Consider the following 16561-nt stretch of genomic DNA (forward strand, 5'->3'; position numbering starts at 1 on the left):
CAGTAGAGGTCAAGGTCTTGTTTGCTCATATGCACACGTTCGTACGGTTGCCGCCATGCCGGATATAAGTCATTTGAAAGTAGCCGCTGCCTGCTTCTACTTATCTTCATGAAGGTGTTGTGTTCTCAAAGTGGCTAATTGTGGTGAAAAATATGAGTTTCAAGTACATCAACAAGACCGTCTCCTGTACGGTTCTTGTGATTTAATTTGCATCACTTTTCTCCATAATCGATTAGGATAAAGCGCCTTTTAACTCATCAAAGCTCATCTCTTGGTGTATGTCTATTTTATGCATATATTTTTCCAAACTACCATGACTAAATGTGGAATTATTTATCTTGAGCTTTCACTTTATAAAGTATGAGTATTAAAAACAGTATTATATTGATGAATTTATCTTTCGTTTATCTTTTCGGCTGTTTTTAGAAATTTTGACGGTTCATCCACTTAAACAATCTCAATGTTTGGTTTGAAATCAATAGTCATGTAAGCATTTTTGTATTCAAACTTGTTATCCAGTTGTAGTTTCTATTTTTTTAGGTACTAAACCACTGTCCGTGGGAATAAATAACTTGGAAATGGAATTATCGGGAACCTTGTTCTCAGTATTTATCCTTAGCTCCGCGCTCATCACGCAATATCTTTCTCAGTTATGGATCATTGGACAAGTGTGTAAGAGACCGGAAATTCATATCACCTCATTTTCTGCAGCTTATCCTATTGCAGAATTTCCTCGTCTTTTAAGCGTCTTACGTAGTCATATTTATTCATTCGAGATTGGCGTTGAGCTCCATTGATACAATTCTGCATCTGGTAGTATTGGTGTTGAGTTATGGAGTGCTTCGACGTAAAGGCCCTATCGCTCCGCATCTCTTTCATTGTTAGTTATTCCATTCGTTCGCCATCGGTTATTCATCGCTCGTTTTTTCGTTGATTGGATAGAATGTTGTCGGCGAATGCAATAAGCATCAAATAATATTTATATACTCTATTCTATAACTTTTATTCTTTCACTATATTTTCTACGTGGTCAACTCCATCCTCGTAATTTTCGAATACATTTTCGAGTTGACATTTTTACATTTAACTGCTCGCGCTACGGTCAGGAGCGAGTTTTTTTTTTCATCTGAAGGAAAGTTTGTGTGAGATGAGTAAGCCAGCGAAAGTCGAGTAGGAAGGGAGAGGTATGAACAATTAGGGAAAGTTTTGAGTGTTGTTAGATAGTTTTCCCCCCTTGGTAGTGATTGGAGGCAGGCAAATTGGAAGGTAATTATAGAAAAAGAGTTTGAAATCAAGGGAAAAAAGATAATTTTGAGATTTGGACGGTAGAGGTGGAGGGTTGAAGTGTATCGAAAGGGAGTATATGATTGATTAGGAATCACAGACCACATGTAACTTTTTTCCCTTTCGCAGTACAAGTTTGCGGTACAATTTGTAATTTTTCTCATTAGAGTTTTTAAAAATACGGGAACAAGCCTTCTTGATAAATCCGTGATATATGGTATTTTTCGAGCATTTTTACCGATCAGAAGATATTTTCTGATTTGACTAATTTTGTTGCATCATTTTAAAAGTATTTTCCTATCACAACTTAAAACTATAACCGGTTTTCTGCAAAAAGTAGAAAACAGTTTGATTTCTTTCACACCTTAGCACCACCCTAATGCTTATGACCCTAATCTGTGGCTCGGACACTGGCGACGCCCATGCTGTTACGAGACGAGGGAAAGTGGGATCTGCTAAGGACACGGGAGTCGGAGGGAGGGATGAAGAAGATGGCGTGAGGTGACGAATGGATGGGAAGTGGGAGAGAATCATTTGGGAGGAGCTTGAGCTGAGCGAGGCGGTGTAGGGGATCTAAGAGGAGAGGGTTCTGGAGGACTTCCAAGCGAATGCACCGTGGAACAGCTTCGAGAGCCATTTATCATTCATTCCACTCATGTGTCCTCCGCCGTCTTGGCCCGCCTTCCAACCCTCAGCTCCTACACTTCACATGAGGGCGAGAAATTGTACTTCCTCAGCCCTTCTCATCGAGAGATTCCTGCGATCGCCTTTAAAGAGAGAAGGAGGTCAAGGTCTTCCCGTAGCTTCAAGTGCCTTGTCTTTTTGAAAAACCAATGATTCCTCCGTAGCAGACGTGTGTGTAGAGGTACATATTATACCTCTTAAGAGTTCCCATCACTTTCAGCCTATGCAACTTAATTTTTAATTCACGTTTTCATGGTGAGTTTTCCGCCGACATTTTCAACTTTGAGAGGCCTCAATAGATACTTTCCAGTTTCACGACGTTATTTAGAAGTATTTTGCGGAGAGTTGTCATGAAAATGCAGACATTTTTTATATTACAATGCCATTTTCTATCAAGTGTAACAGGTTGTGAGGGTCAGTCTCTTTTTCTCTGTCATCGCTTCTCATTTAGTTTCCGGCTAACTGAAACTCATCACCATCGGTGAATCGATAATTATACATCTTATCAGATTTTCTTGTTTTTTAGTCGTATCTTTTTTGCTGAAAATGATGTAGTGAAATAATTCGGTGCTCTAAGGATCGCTGGGTAGTTTTTGAGGATAGTTCTAATCAATGATACCCAATCCGCTGTGTGATTTCATTAGAATTCATTCAATTAGTCGTATTCTGAATTGTAATTACAATGTAAACTGTACCTAAAATTCACCTAAAATCGGTGATATCCTTACCGAATTCAGCTCTTGTTGAAGTTGATGTTACTCCAGAGTGAAATCCACAAAATTTATAAGTATTTGCGATTTGATCGTATATGGTTGATAAGTTTTTACGACAATGCAGGATGCTTTCGAAAGTAATGCTATTAAATTTCTCGTGTCATCCTATTTGTTGAAATGGGTTCCAAGTGCATGGAGTGGGCGGGATAAACGCTAAGCTTTACTGCAAAACCGATTTCAGTGTTTTCCGATCTGTGGAAGCGTCAGGATGTCAGTTATTGTAAACCTCTGATGGCCGATCTCGTCATGAAAAAAATGGAATCGACGATAAAGCAAAGTTTTAGTTTTGGGCATAAATGAAACACTCTCATAAGGAGAGAGACAAAATTATTCGCAAGGCTTATATGGACTCTATTCTGTCATACCCACAAGTGTTTAGGTTGTTAAAGGCCTTTAAGCTGGGCCGGGAAGCGGTTTACGCCCAAAATGGCAAGAATGAGCTAATCAAAAGTGAAATCAGGGATCATGTCTTTTCCTGCAATAAAGCAGTAGTTTTTTTTCGCTTATCTTGACCTCGTTAATTCATGTTAAAATAGTTCTTGGAGTGTAGGTCAATGTATGTTATTCAAAAAAGTTATGGCCAACGTTCCTGTTTATTTAAAACTATCATCAGGGCTATGAAATAAAAACATAAGAACAATATAAAATACAAAGATAACAAATAGATACAATATTTTTACATAAATAAATGTAACGATAGCGGTTTTTTTTACAAAAATATAATTTAAAGAAACATTTATTTATGTAAAAATATTGTATATCTTTGTTATCTTTGTATTTTATGTCGTTCTTATGTTTTTCTTTCGTAGCCCTGATTGTAGTTTAAAATAAACAGAAACGTTGGCTATAACTTTTTTGCATAAAATACGTTGACCTACACTCCAAGAACTATTTTAACATAAAGCAGTAGTCTATAAGACATTCTCTCATCAAGGATGGACAGTTAATGGTCTTATTATACAAATGGGTGGGAAAGATACCGAAGTGGGGTCATCAGGACGAGTAAAGACATCTCCGCTGTCTGGCTGTTCCATATCGAAAACGTGCTTTGCCTCAAGAAACTACGAATCCGCTTGTTCCTGGCCAAACATCAGGTTCAAATACTGCCTCATCCCCAACATAGTCCTGAAGTCACCCCAGGAGACTTCTTTCTGCTGTTTAGGACTAATGTAACCCTGAAATGAACCCATTTTTCGTACATAGAGGATATACAAATATCCGTGACAAAGTCCATGAGAGAGGTCTCCGAAGAAACCTTCATGGGCAAGTACCGGTCATGGCAGAGTCGCGGGAAGAATGTATAGAGGCCCAAAGCCTCTAGTTGGAATATTCTGGTGCTTATGCAAATCCGTCAATAAATTACCTAAAAAAAATAATTGCATTACTTTCGGAACGAACCCTCTAAAAGAGATGATGGAAAAATTCTTTAATGTGCTCATATGTATTCTTTTTAGTTCTTATTAATTCTCCGTTGCCCTGTATAGTTGAATTTACTTTTCTCTTTGTTCACATATTATGAAATCAGGTCTTAAATTTCTAAAAGAATGAAAACTTACTGAGAAGTCAGTCACTCGACGACGAATTGTCCATCTCTTTATGCTTCAAGGGCAAGAATGAAAAAATGGCTGCATTATTCCATCCGCTATCGTAGTTTCCTCTTTGGTATAATAACATCACTATGGAAGACAAATTCATATCTTTCCTGGATTTCATTACTCGATCATATGTCACATCATTCCATATTCCATTCTATCTTTTGTCGTTATGCTGTTCGCATCGCTTTTCTATTCAAGTAGGTGGCGAGGAGGAGAGGGTCAAGTCTGCGCATCGTCTCTGGCCAGTATGGCTTCTGCCAACAGATTTAATCTCCATAAAAACCTCCTTCTCAGGAATTTATTCCTATTTTTCCTTATTTACTTTCCTTTTCGTGCAATAATTCGTGAAAAAGGTTTGGGCTTGGCGGTCAGAGGTATTCTTATTAGGATGAAACCCATAGGAATTCTTTCTTTTTCTCATATGTATATGTATATAACATTCTCGTATGTCTTTGCAACATTTGTTTTCCTTTTCTTCGTCTTTCAGCTTCTCTTTCTTCCTATCTACAGCTTTATGCATGCTTGAGCCCCCACTCGGCCCTCCAACAGTGTTTACTTTTTACTTGGCTCCATCGTTTTTTCCCCTATTTCGGCATTTTTTTTGGCATATTTTTTAGCCTTTCCTAGCCTGAATTTTTAAGAAATCCTTTTTTTATATCGTTCTCCTCGGTTTTCCCTTTATCCGTTGTGCCCGAGCTGCTTTCACTTTGAATTAAATTTATTGAAGGAAGGTATCCGTGAATAAGGGTGGGCATAATGTAGTGTGTGCATCAAAATTTTTCCTTCATTATTTTTCTCCGATGCCTGACTGCTTTGACTGCACTTCAAAATTTAAGTTTCTCCCGGAGAATTATTTCTTAACAATTTAGAAGCTATCACTTTATTCACTGTTTGCGTAGAAAAAATGTAATTGCTTGTGTAATATTAATGCCCTATCCACCAAAAATGCTAACATTTCGTATTGGTAATTGTGGTGATAGCAAAATGTAAACATTTTATAATACCATTGATAGGATATTAGCAAGTTTTCGATGTAGTTGAAGTCAACTTATGCCATTGGAATATAGATTGCGCCTCTGTCGTCTCTATACGCAGGAGAAAGTGTTAACAAATATAGGTATTCATTCAATCCTCTGCATTGAAATGTATCCAAGTTATACTTTTATCCTTGTAAGATATCATATGTGAATGGTAACTATTTATACAGATGAGTAATAAAATCTTAAAAGAAAATTTTTTCTCATTAAATTTCCCAGACGAGACGCAACTATCTTCAAGTCTATTTCCCTGCCTACGGTTTATTCTTAACTTTATTTACCCAATCGGTTTCTTCGCGTCTGATTCGCACCAATTTACTCCGGGAAACGCTCAAACCATCCAAGTTTCGCCAATTCCATGTAAATTAAAGCAACAACTTTGTAGGTTCTGAATGTTTCTTTGCTCTGCATTTATATTTTCTATAATATTTGGTTATTCACTGAAGTTTTCCCGATATTTATAGCTGAAATAAGCTTAAAATGGCTGCAAAAATTCACGCAAATGTTTTATTTTATATTAGCTTCGATTTCGTTGGTATGCCGTCTCTTATATCATCCGCACTATTTCTTATTCTCTGTTATGTCATTGCCTCCCCAATCATCATAACATAAATTTTTGTTGAAAATTATTTACGTGCTAAGTAAGAGTCACCCTTGAAATTTCAAGTTTGTTGTATGCTGGTTTAACATGACACCTGAATGTTCTTGACATATGGAACGAGCATGTATCACTACCCATAAATCAGTATTTTTTTGTGGTGTTACTTTTAGCCATAGAAAACTTACTTTATCGCCTTGAAATAAATAAGGCGCATAAGTTGGACTCCTGTCATTCCTTCTTTCCTTTGTAGTTCAAATATAAAATATTCTCTCATTTACCAATTCTTATTTTTACCCAATTTTAGCCGCTTTCTAATTCGTATTTTTATTGCGTAACATTCCATAGATTTCGTTGCATTGGTGATTATTAAACAAAGAATAGCCTACTTTAGGCAGCTTTCCGTAGTGAATTATTGAGCGAATCACCGTCTTACACACGGTGATATTCCTAAGATTGTCTACCATCTAAATCTACTTCTCAGAAACAGGTTTTCTTAGAATTTCAGATGTTCTTCTCGAGTCTCCATCCAGGTCAGAGTTCACCCCTGAATATGGTACAGTGTGCGTTGCCGAAACGTTGGAAATAGTGTCATTCGCCCATATGACTTGACTTTAGTTTATTTAACCTGGGTTGGGTGAGGCCAGGTGGCTCCATCTTTCCTCGACCCAGGGCTCTCTGTGCAGAGTTTCATGTCATGACAAATGGGTGGCTCGCAGGCCGGTAAAATGTCTGGCTTTCACTAATAATTTAGACTTCAGTTCATCTCTGGATCAACCGGCGATTAGCAGTCAAGCCTTTCGGGCAACGTGGTGTTGCCGTCGCCGGAAAGCCCCAGTTTTGGCCGTATGTGAATAAAAGGCATTGGTGAATAAATAAATAAATATTTGAACACATAAATACACAAATTAATAAATAATTTGTTTGAAATCATTAAAAGAGTTAGAAGAAAAGGACGAAACGTTTTATAAAACTTTATGTATAAACTTAAAACCATAATGACAAAATAAGTTTGGTATTAAAGCAATAAAAGGGAAAAACATAGTACCAATAAATAGATGTAAAAGAAAACCATAAAAATATTTTTGTTAAAAAGAAAATTTAAGTTAATAATGTTCCACAGAATATTAAGAGCTGTACTAAAAACTTTTGGATAAAGACTATAAGAATGGAAAAATGATAATGTAGGCAAACAATTGTTTTTAAAATACTTTGACGACCCCGAAATTCAATTAAAAGTCAATTCGAACTATCCGATAATTAAGTTACTCTTATATTTTTGCTGACATCACAAGATTCGATTTCCTTTTTCCTCATCTTCCATTATCTCTTTTCGACCCTTTTTCTGGATTTTGTCTTCGTAGCCTTAAAACCTATATTTTTCACCGCTTATGTAATTCATGCGACAGAATACTGCGGCCACCCCACGCTTTTATAGCTCTGCGTCTTCTTACTTATTCTATAGAATATGTACGACTCTATCCCCATGGAACTTCTCTACTACCCTCCTCTAGCCAATAAAATCTACATTGATCCCCTAAAGAGACATGGTACTACTTGAGGGATTTTAATGCCGTCCCATTTCTTATGCATAGACGATTGTTATCCTTTGAAGGTACTTAGTTATTTAAGATTTCTCGACAAAATTATAACTAAGTTTCATTCATATCAACCTCGTCAGTTTTACGGTATGAATTACTGTTTTCGTGATTTGTTCGAAATACATGTGTATTTTCAGTCGTTGAGCAACGGTTTAATTCCTCATCAAGGCGCCATACAGTGAACAGTGTAACATCAGTTCATTTTCTCTTTCTTATAATCTGCATATTGAGCCTTTTAATGCTACTCATCATCCCGCCTCTCAAGATCTGGTAGTTTTTTTTTCTGGTTTTTGTCTTCCTACATCCTATACTACTGACAAATATTCATCTCAAATCTTTTCTCACCTCTCCTTGTTATCTCGAGATTTCCATACAGCTATTAATAAAAGACTTCTCTTCTCCATCCCATTTCAAAGAAAAGCTTTTGAATTATTATCATAGTGATCAATTACGTCGGTAAATTCTATTTATCTTTATGGTGTGGTATCACACGTGTATTGGAAGTTTATTTTCTAAAATTTCTCTTCCTCATGTTTGTATATATATGTTCCATTGTTTACTGGGGAAATTATTACATAGATGTATTTTTTATTGTTTTTTGTCGCCGAGAATATTGTCATGTATTTTTATATTTTTTTGAGAAGAAATCATTGCATGTGTTTGGAATTGCTCTTAACGGGAGACCCCGAGTATTTATAAACTTTCATTCATTTATTCAACAAAAACAAATTTTTACCCCTTAAAACATTTTTGTTTTCTATTGTACGAGTTAGTTGTTCGATCTGTTAAGTATGAGCTGAAATATGGCTGTTTTGTTTCATCAGTATTAATTCATCGAAGTCAGGTACTTGGCTCAGTGGGATCGTTCGCCTTAACCCGAAATTGCAACCTAAGAAGATAATTCGATAAGTGACTGGGAAAGATGAGCTATGGTGAAAAAAGTCTTCTTCACCCCATCATTTTCTCATAAGTTTGAAATGAAAATATGATTCAGGTGTGCCGACTTTTCATGAGTTACTGACGTCATAGAAGATCTGGTTCATTAAGTCGTTCAGAGAGACCCGATTCTTGACGGAATGATTCGCTCATTAGAGTTATAAATATAACAGACCACATTAGATTGCTGTGCGGGGACGAGTAGAAGCGGAAAAGCAGCGATCCGCTCGGGAAAAGTTAGTAACGTCATGAACTTATCACTGAAAGGGTTAAGCGCGACGAATTTTCGCCGCGAATATCTCGATATTAGGCGACATACGGGTCTCTTTACTTCAATCTAAACTAAAATCTACAACTAAAAGGCTGAGGGTATCACTCTCCATTCCACTTTCTGCGACGCTGCCGTTGTTGGGAGGGCGGAGCGGGGTGAGGGGAAGTAAGAAATTCGAATTGGCCCGAATCACGTCCTTCGTCGCTGTTTTGGGCCTGCAGTACTCCACGGTCCACCCATTTTAGGCCACGCAAATTGACATAGAACTGTGGGTCTGAAGATGATTGTGGAAGAAAGGTGCAGCCACAGGATGATCATTTTAGAATTTTTATATTTTAGCTTGGAGGCAAGTTAAAATTGGCCGAAGTCCAACTTGATTTTCTCGATCACCTGAGGACATATTACTAGTTATTTCCTTCCTTTATGTGAATACACGTTTCCTAAATACAATAAAGAAAACTGAAAGTCTCGGTCTCTTCTAGTTGTTCCGCAATTGAGTGGTATGTGAACTCCGGCAGAGGGAAAAACGGCCGGCATCGGTCGCCCAGAGAGGCTCCAAGCAGTCACTACCATAACGCCTCAATATATGAGTAAATACTCAGTTGAAATTTTCAAATTTTAGAAAATATGTAATGACACCACAGATAAACGCGCTTATTGTATACTCTCCCAAAATCAATATGTTTGCAGAATTTTTACGCAAGCAATGCGTCAAGAGGAAAAAAATAGTTGTTTTCTTGCGATGGTGCATGGTGAAGTTGCATTTTTGGTTTCATTAGCTACTAGGCCAACCGGAATTAGTCAAAACCTAGTGTGATGCCTTCTGTCCTCGATGAAAAAAATTTAATTTTGATGACCACTATGCAGGGATACTTATTATCAGTAGAATGATCAGGAGGATGATCAATATCTCAAATGAATGCTCTGCATATTTTTCGGAGGTTATATTCCGATTTTAATTTAAGAATGCACTTTTACTTACTTAGGGATTAGTGCCAGTACTTTTTGTTTTAACCATTGGGTACGTTCCGTTCATTCATTATTAGGTACAGTATACCGACATAAACAAATTGATAGTCTTACGAACAAAACGCTTTGTACAAGCAGTAAACTCAGCTGGAAGTCCCATCTTAGTATCTTCAACATAAAACAAACTTTCCCTTAATATCTCGATGAACATTTGGAGTATGACTGTTTGTGCAGGCGTCCGTGGGATTACGCAAGTGAAGCATCGGTTTTTACGGGTTTTACAGCCACTCAGGCGATGCAGTCGCCTTCTTGAGGTCGCAGAAGTGAGTATACAAAATATTCGGCGAACTTCAGTTTCACCCGTTCTGTGCGAGAAGTCAGCTACCAGTAAAGGCTAGGTGAGGTATAAACAGGTGAGGTATAAATTGACCAAAAATACTGCCTCGTCTTCGTTGATGCACCTGAAAAAGCCAACTTTGAAGAAATAATTCTTCGCAAAATAGCTGTTTTAAGTAATGGAAAATGAAAGAGGGTTAACTTGTTTTTCCCAATTTCGAGTGGTTACATCCACTTGGCAAATAGTAATAGATAAGCAGTTACTTTTAAGATAAAATTCCAGTCTCTCGTTTTTATATTCCGAGCAGCTGTTCAGATTATTGACCCGACCACTAAGTCCAATGTTCTTTATCTCAGAGTATTCGAGGTTTCACCAGGAATTCCCAACTTATCCTCTCAAAATCCCATCCACACTCCAGACGACTTTCGCCGATTAATATTATAAGACAAGTAACGAGGGAGTTCTGGACGAGCAACGTGGCCTCGAAAGGGAAACAAAAAAAAAGCCTTGAGCAGGCACGCGATCGGTTGTTCAGCTTACTTCTCTTCTCCCGAAGAGAGGGCGGAGGTTTGCGAGTCAAAACTTTCGGAAGGGCTCTTGTTGTCTTCATCCCCTTCCTCCACGGCTACTTATGTGTCTTGTCGACGAAAGGGGTAGTAGGGCTTGATAGAGAGGAGGGAGGAGGTTATTTGAAGGTTTTATTTTCTTCAGCAGGGTTAAAAAGGAGAACCCCTACCAGGGCTGGCGCCGGTTGGTGCGTGCCTCTCATGTCAGGCGGTGAAATTGTTCGTGAGGGAAGGGGTCCACTCTCGAAAGAAAACTTTTGACAATGAACTCCGAAACCAATGCTTTCCTACATCTATCTCACCTAACCTTATATTTACTCTTTGCTAGCCTAATCGAATACCTTGAAAAAGGGGTAGTCAATGGTTGATCGAGTGTTGTGACTGTGAAGCTTAAATCAATTAAAATAGAGACTCAACCAATCATGGCCAAATTAGCGATATTTTAAATTTTAGTACGTTTTCCGATTAGTGATGCTCCTCACATTGTCTGTGTTCACTCGGTTGTTTATTTCTAATCAGATTTTTGAAGATATTTTGATTGTTGCCTATGTGCAAAAGCTGACTGCGAGAGCAACAACCTCTCTTTCTCTCAAAGTAAAACTGCGTCTGCTCCTTATGCAGTGCTTCATAGTCACTCTCAACACATACTCGAGTCAAGGCGAGTGTTAAATTCGACTGCAGTTGCAGTAAATTTCGACGTGTAAAAGGGCATTATTTATATTTGGATAAAACAAGAATATCCTCTTCTTATATCGAGTTAGAGTGTACCTCTGACGTCTTCTTCGGAAGCATTCGTATTGTCTGCAATTTCAGCCTTCAAAATTTCCTAGGTGGAAGATTGTGCTATTTTGATAGAAGTTAGGTCGATGCAGAGCGTTCTTTTTACGTCAAATCTAATTTTCATCAATTCAAATCAATATATACGGATTACATGTAATTTGATGGAAGTGTGGCAATTATAAAATCGATCAAATTCACTTTTCTATGCATACGGGTTTAAAGTACTGCTCTTAAGGATTAAAACTTCTTTTTTATGGAAAAATGTACCAAAAAAATCGTTACGGAAAAATATCTTGTGGGCGTAAAGTGGCTAATTCGGAATCGCGATTTTTTTATTGTCAACTGCACTGCACGGCATTCATCTCTGCCTGTGATTGACTCCCAAGTGTGATTTTTTCCTGTCCGCTGCAGAGTTTTGTGACATCATGAATCAGCATAATGTGTCGCTCTCTTCACTCAAAATTACACTGCTGACATGGTTTTTTGCTCGCGTGAGAAATAGCCCCATCATCCCTTCAATTCTCCGGCGTCAAACGCCCGTCACTACCGAGCGAAATTTTTTCTATCAGCGACATCAAGTTTAGACCATCCACCGCGCTATGTCGTTTCGTGCCAGATTTCGCTCCATCTTTATCGAGGTAGTAAGGATGTGAGATTGGAGGTCTAGAATCAAAAATAAAGAAATATTATTGCCTGATCTCGAGTGTAACGCTTTACATTGCAGAAATGTGGGCGAGGGGAAATAAGGACTAGGAAAGACTGGGGTCTTTCGAGATGTGTTTGGAGAATAGAGAAGGTGAATTGGTGCGGGGAAGAGGAACTGCAAAGTACTAGACATAGTGGGGAAACTTCCAGAGGAGATGAAGAGGAGGCAAAGCGGTCTGTATGGATCTAGCACTAAGCGGGGAGTGATGCTAAAATCCGTGTTAAACGGATAAGGCGGTATATAATATGTTATTTGCAGGGAAAAAATTGTAGGTATTTTGTAGCATTATACTGAATCTCAAATATAAAAATAAATGCAAATGAAAAAGCACTGGGGTAAACTTTTCAAATTAGATTTAATGGCAAAGTTAACCTGTTTCTAATTAACATACCATGAACATTTCTACATGATTGCATTAGTTTTAAATGAGTGATATGCACCAAAAATTCCAAACGAGCGGGAGTGATGAGTTCTCTCAAGTACTTCATAAATATCATTGACTTCAGTAATTAGTCTACCCTAGGAGAAAGACAAAGGAATCATAATGATTACGCTCGTCAATTCGCTCATCTACGGAAAAAATCCTCAAGAGCCATTTACTTGGAAGTTACACAGCTCAGACTGACGATTTCCCTGCTCAACTCATTCTTTTACCTCTCTTTATCATTCCCTTTGTTGTGAGCGCTGGCTCTTGCCCTCGTCATTAACTCGCCCGCAGATGTAGGGAACATATTTGCTGCTTGCGAGGGAAGAGCAATGTCACATGATGTTTCTTTCGACCTCTTATCAGTACCCTTGACTTTTATATTGTGCTGCCTGTTTGCAATTCTGTCTTTGTTTCTCCAAGTTCAATTGCAGCACTCTGACTCTACCAATTTAGCTCTTATCTTCATAAGCTTTACTTGGCAAGTAGGATTTCGTAAGGTCGCACTCTATCTCCCTTGTACTGGGAAGGGAAAAAAATCCCAAATCATTACGTACGTGCGACTTTGGCAGAGACATCGTCAGAGCAAAGTGTCTTTGAACAATATTTAACCCGAAAAAATTTTAATCTAGGTTTTCTATCGCGTTGATCTGTGCAGTTGTTATATAGCTGCGATGTTCACTGCCTGATTTGTTTCATTTGCTGCCTTTTCTCTTGTATTATGGCCTGTTGGAACTGCAACAAAAGTTCTCGTGACAAACTATAATGGTTTGTATTTGATACCTCGGGAAATCGCTCTTATTTAAATATAGTAAGGATTTGTGTTTTCATATATTCCCGAAGTGCTTTAGTGTTTCAAGAAGCTACTGCTACTACGATTATGACCTTTCTAATTAATTCTTCGTCTTAAATTGATCCAAAGCTCTTAAATATTTGTATAATTCGGTTCGCATTAATCTTAACTCCATATTTAATAATGAAAACATATCATGTTCATATGTGAAGCATTTTTTACTTGGAAAACCATGTCTTTTAATAGACATCTTAAAACATCCCCCTACATTATCCGTATTACTGTTAGTGTATCATTTATTCACACTACTAGCAATACGGATATGCGCTCTGCGGTATTCATTTCAAGGTTATTATACCAGTTAGGTTATTTAGCAGGATATTTTTAAATGCTTCGAAGTTTTTACGCTGTTCAGTCAAAAATATGCTACTTGTATTTCAAAATCTTTGAAATGTGTATTTAGCGGGAAGGTAGATAATTATTTTTCTTTTTCCTCAAACTATTTAATTTCTCAAATGCTCGGATTTCTCAATATCTTATTTAAATGCTCAGTGAATAAAATGTTTTTGATTTTATTTTGTGAAATATATTTCTGAAGTCTTTTTGATGGATAAATATTGACAACATGTGGCCTTGTACTGAAATTATTTCATCGTATCCAGTAGATATAAATGCTGGTTACAATCCCGCCACAGGTCTTCATTGCTCATCAACGTGCAATGTAGACTTCGTCAAGATATTGTTGCCACTTGTATCACAAAACTGCACTTGGTCCGGCTTCGCTGTCCTAGCTACGTAAACAAGCAGTCCTTAGAGGATGCGCGAGCATTTTAATGCTTGGGTACCGTGATATCCTCTCTATTAAAGGGGAACGTCGTTGGTGATGTCTACCCATTTTTAGTTTTCAAGCTCTTCGTTGCGCGCACTTGTGAGACATATCCCATGGAATAACTGTGGCAATGAGAATTTTCTGACGAATCATTAGGATAAATGTCCACTATTAATGGCTCAATAAGTGAAATTCGTGGAGGTAAAAGATTTAAGCTCGGTAATTTCCACGATACTGTAGGTCGAGACCAAATTTCTAACCATAGGCCAAACTTTTATGACCGGTTTTTTCTGTCGACAACTTCCCCTGCCACGGATATGACTTAATGAGTTGTACGACCATGGTCATAGGCTTTAACATTTCAAAATTATTATATTTATAAAAAGAAAAAAATGCAATTTATGCATAAGACTTGAATCTGGGTCGAGCAGATAAATATTTGGTGGACACTATTAATTTGAGTTCTTTTGACCATACGCTAATTATGTTTGTCATGTACGATCATTTTATAAGGGCTAAAAATATGGATGCATCCTGTGACACTACAGATTTCTTAACTTGGCTGTAGATTACAGTATCTGAATCAAATTATGTGAATCCCCAAAGATGGACAGAAAATTTTCCAGAAGCTTTAAAATTTGGGCTGAACACAATACGGAATCCGAAACTGTGAATTTGAGAAAATCGAATTTTTTCTCTCTTATTATTTCTGAAATATCAACTTTTTTTTAAATGTAAACCTATTTATGGGAGCATTGTTGTATGGGCATCAATAATGTCGTTGTGTGTGAATTCAGCCCCTGAAAGTTGGTTTCTTTAATCCCAATTATAAAAAGGAATCACGAACTCCTGCCTACTATTTGTTTAAAAAACCTTGGTATCTTGAACTGGTTAACTTGAATCTCACTACGATTAATTTCATGCTTGTGAACTAGTGCATTTTCTACAAGCCGACTGCCTCTTTAATTCATAACGTAATGGTAATTAATGTCTTCAAAACACAGTTTAGGGAGAATTCAACAAAATGCAAATGAGGAAATACATGTGGAAATTAGGAGTAGTGTAGGATTTGTAAAAACTACACATTCTACATAGGCATTCTGTGTGTGCAATGGGCAATGTGTGGACCTAATATATATGTATTACGCGTTTATTGAAGCTCATGGAATGCAGAAGGGGAAGCGAGACGGAGGGTCAGAGGTACCTTTCCCATTTCTCTCTCGGTGTTGACGATTTTCATTTCCTTTTCGGACACCTCACGACTCCTCCCGTCAGATACTTCCTTTCCAACACTAGTCCCAACCCAGCGAACTCTCACACACTCCCACCAGGAATTTATGGAGAGCCCCAAGATACACCGGCCTCAGTTGCCACGTCCGGATGAAGCCAGCTTTTCAGCAACCGAGCCTGCTCCTTACTCCATCCACCCTCTTCTGGTAATCTTCTTCCTTATCCTCTGATCTTCCACGCTACCCTATTATCTCAGAGTTTCTTTCATGTTTTCTTCAGTTCATTTTTCGACCAGCCTCAACCTTGTTTCACCGTGTGGAGAAAATGGGCGTATGTCATTCTTTGTCATATGATGTAATCTATATCTGTTGTGAACATCATTCATGCGCAAAACAATGGCTCATGACAAAATATTTAATGTTATTAAATCATGTTTTTCTGTGATTTTTGAGAGATGCAAGCGCCAGTTTTACTCTGAGAGGCATAATGATATGACATCGATTGAAACTATAAATTTTCATTCAATCCATATTTTTTTGGCCATTCTAATCATGCCAAATACATACATGTTTCAGTGTTTTATTATAGCGTTGTTTATTACTAGGTATATTTATTAAATTTTATTATATATCTGCGTAAAAACGTATGCTGTCTAGTTATTTTTTCTCAGTTGGATTTGTATATAGTATTCCTAGAAGTAGAATGCGTTCGCTGAATATATTTTATGTGTTAGGATTTCCCGATGAGCTTAATAAATATCTACATTTGCCTGATTTGAACAGATGAGAGAGCATTTATAATACTTATTATAATATTTCAATATATTTATATGGATTTGAGTACTTCATATATAGGAACTAGTTTCATAGTTTGAAATAGCATTTTTATATAGTTAGTTAGTCGTTGAATTCAATGGTGTGTCTTATCAAGCTACCAAATGAGAAAAATGGAAGATGACTTAACCATGGAAAAGGCATCACTAGGACTTTAGTAGATTCCATTTTGATTGTCTTCTTTCACAATATAGCTTTATTCAACTGCTGAAACAGCTCTCAAAGGAACATCATCACCTATCATTCTGTGATATCTTCTCATCAGTTACTCTCACTCTTTTCTGTTAGCCGTTACTGTTACTTATCTCTTGGTTC

The sequence above is a fragment of the Ischnura elegans genome, chromosome 3, assembly GCF_921293095.1.
Source record: "Ischnura elegans chromosome 3, ioIscEleg1.1, whole genome shotgun sequence".
NCBI lineage: Eukaryota > Metazoa > Arthropoda > Insecta > Odonata > Coenagrionidae > Ischnura > Ischnura elegans.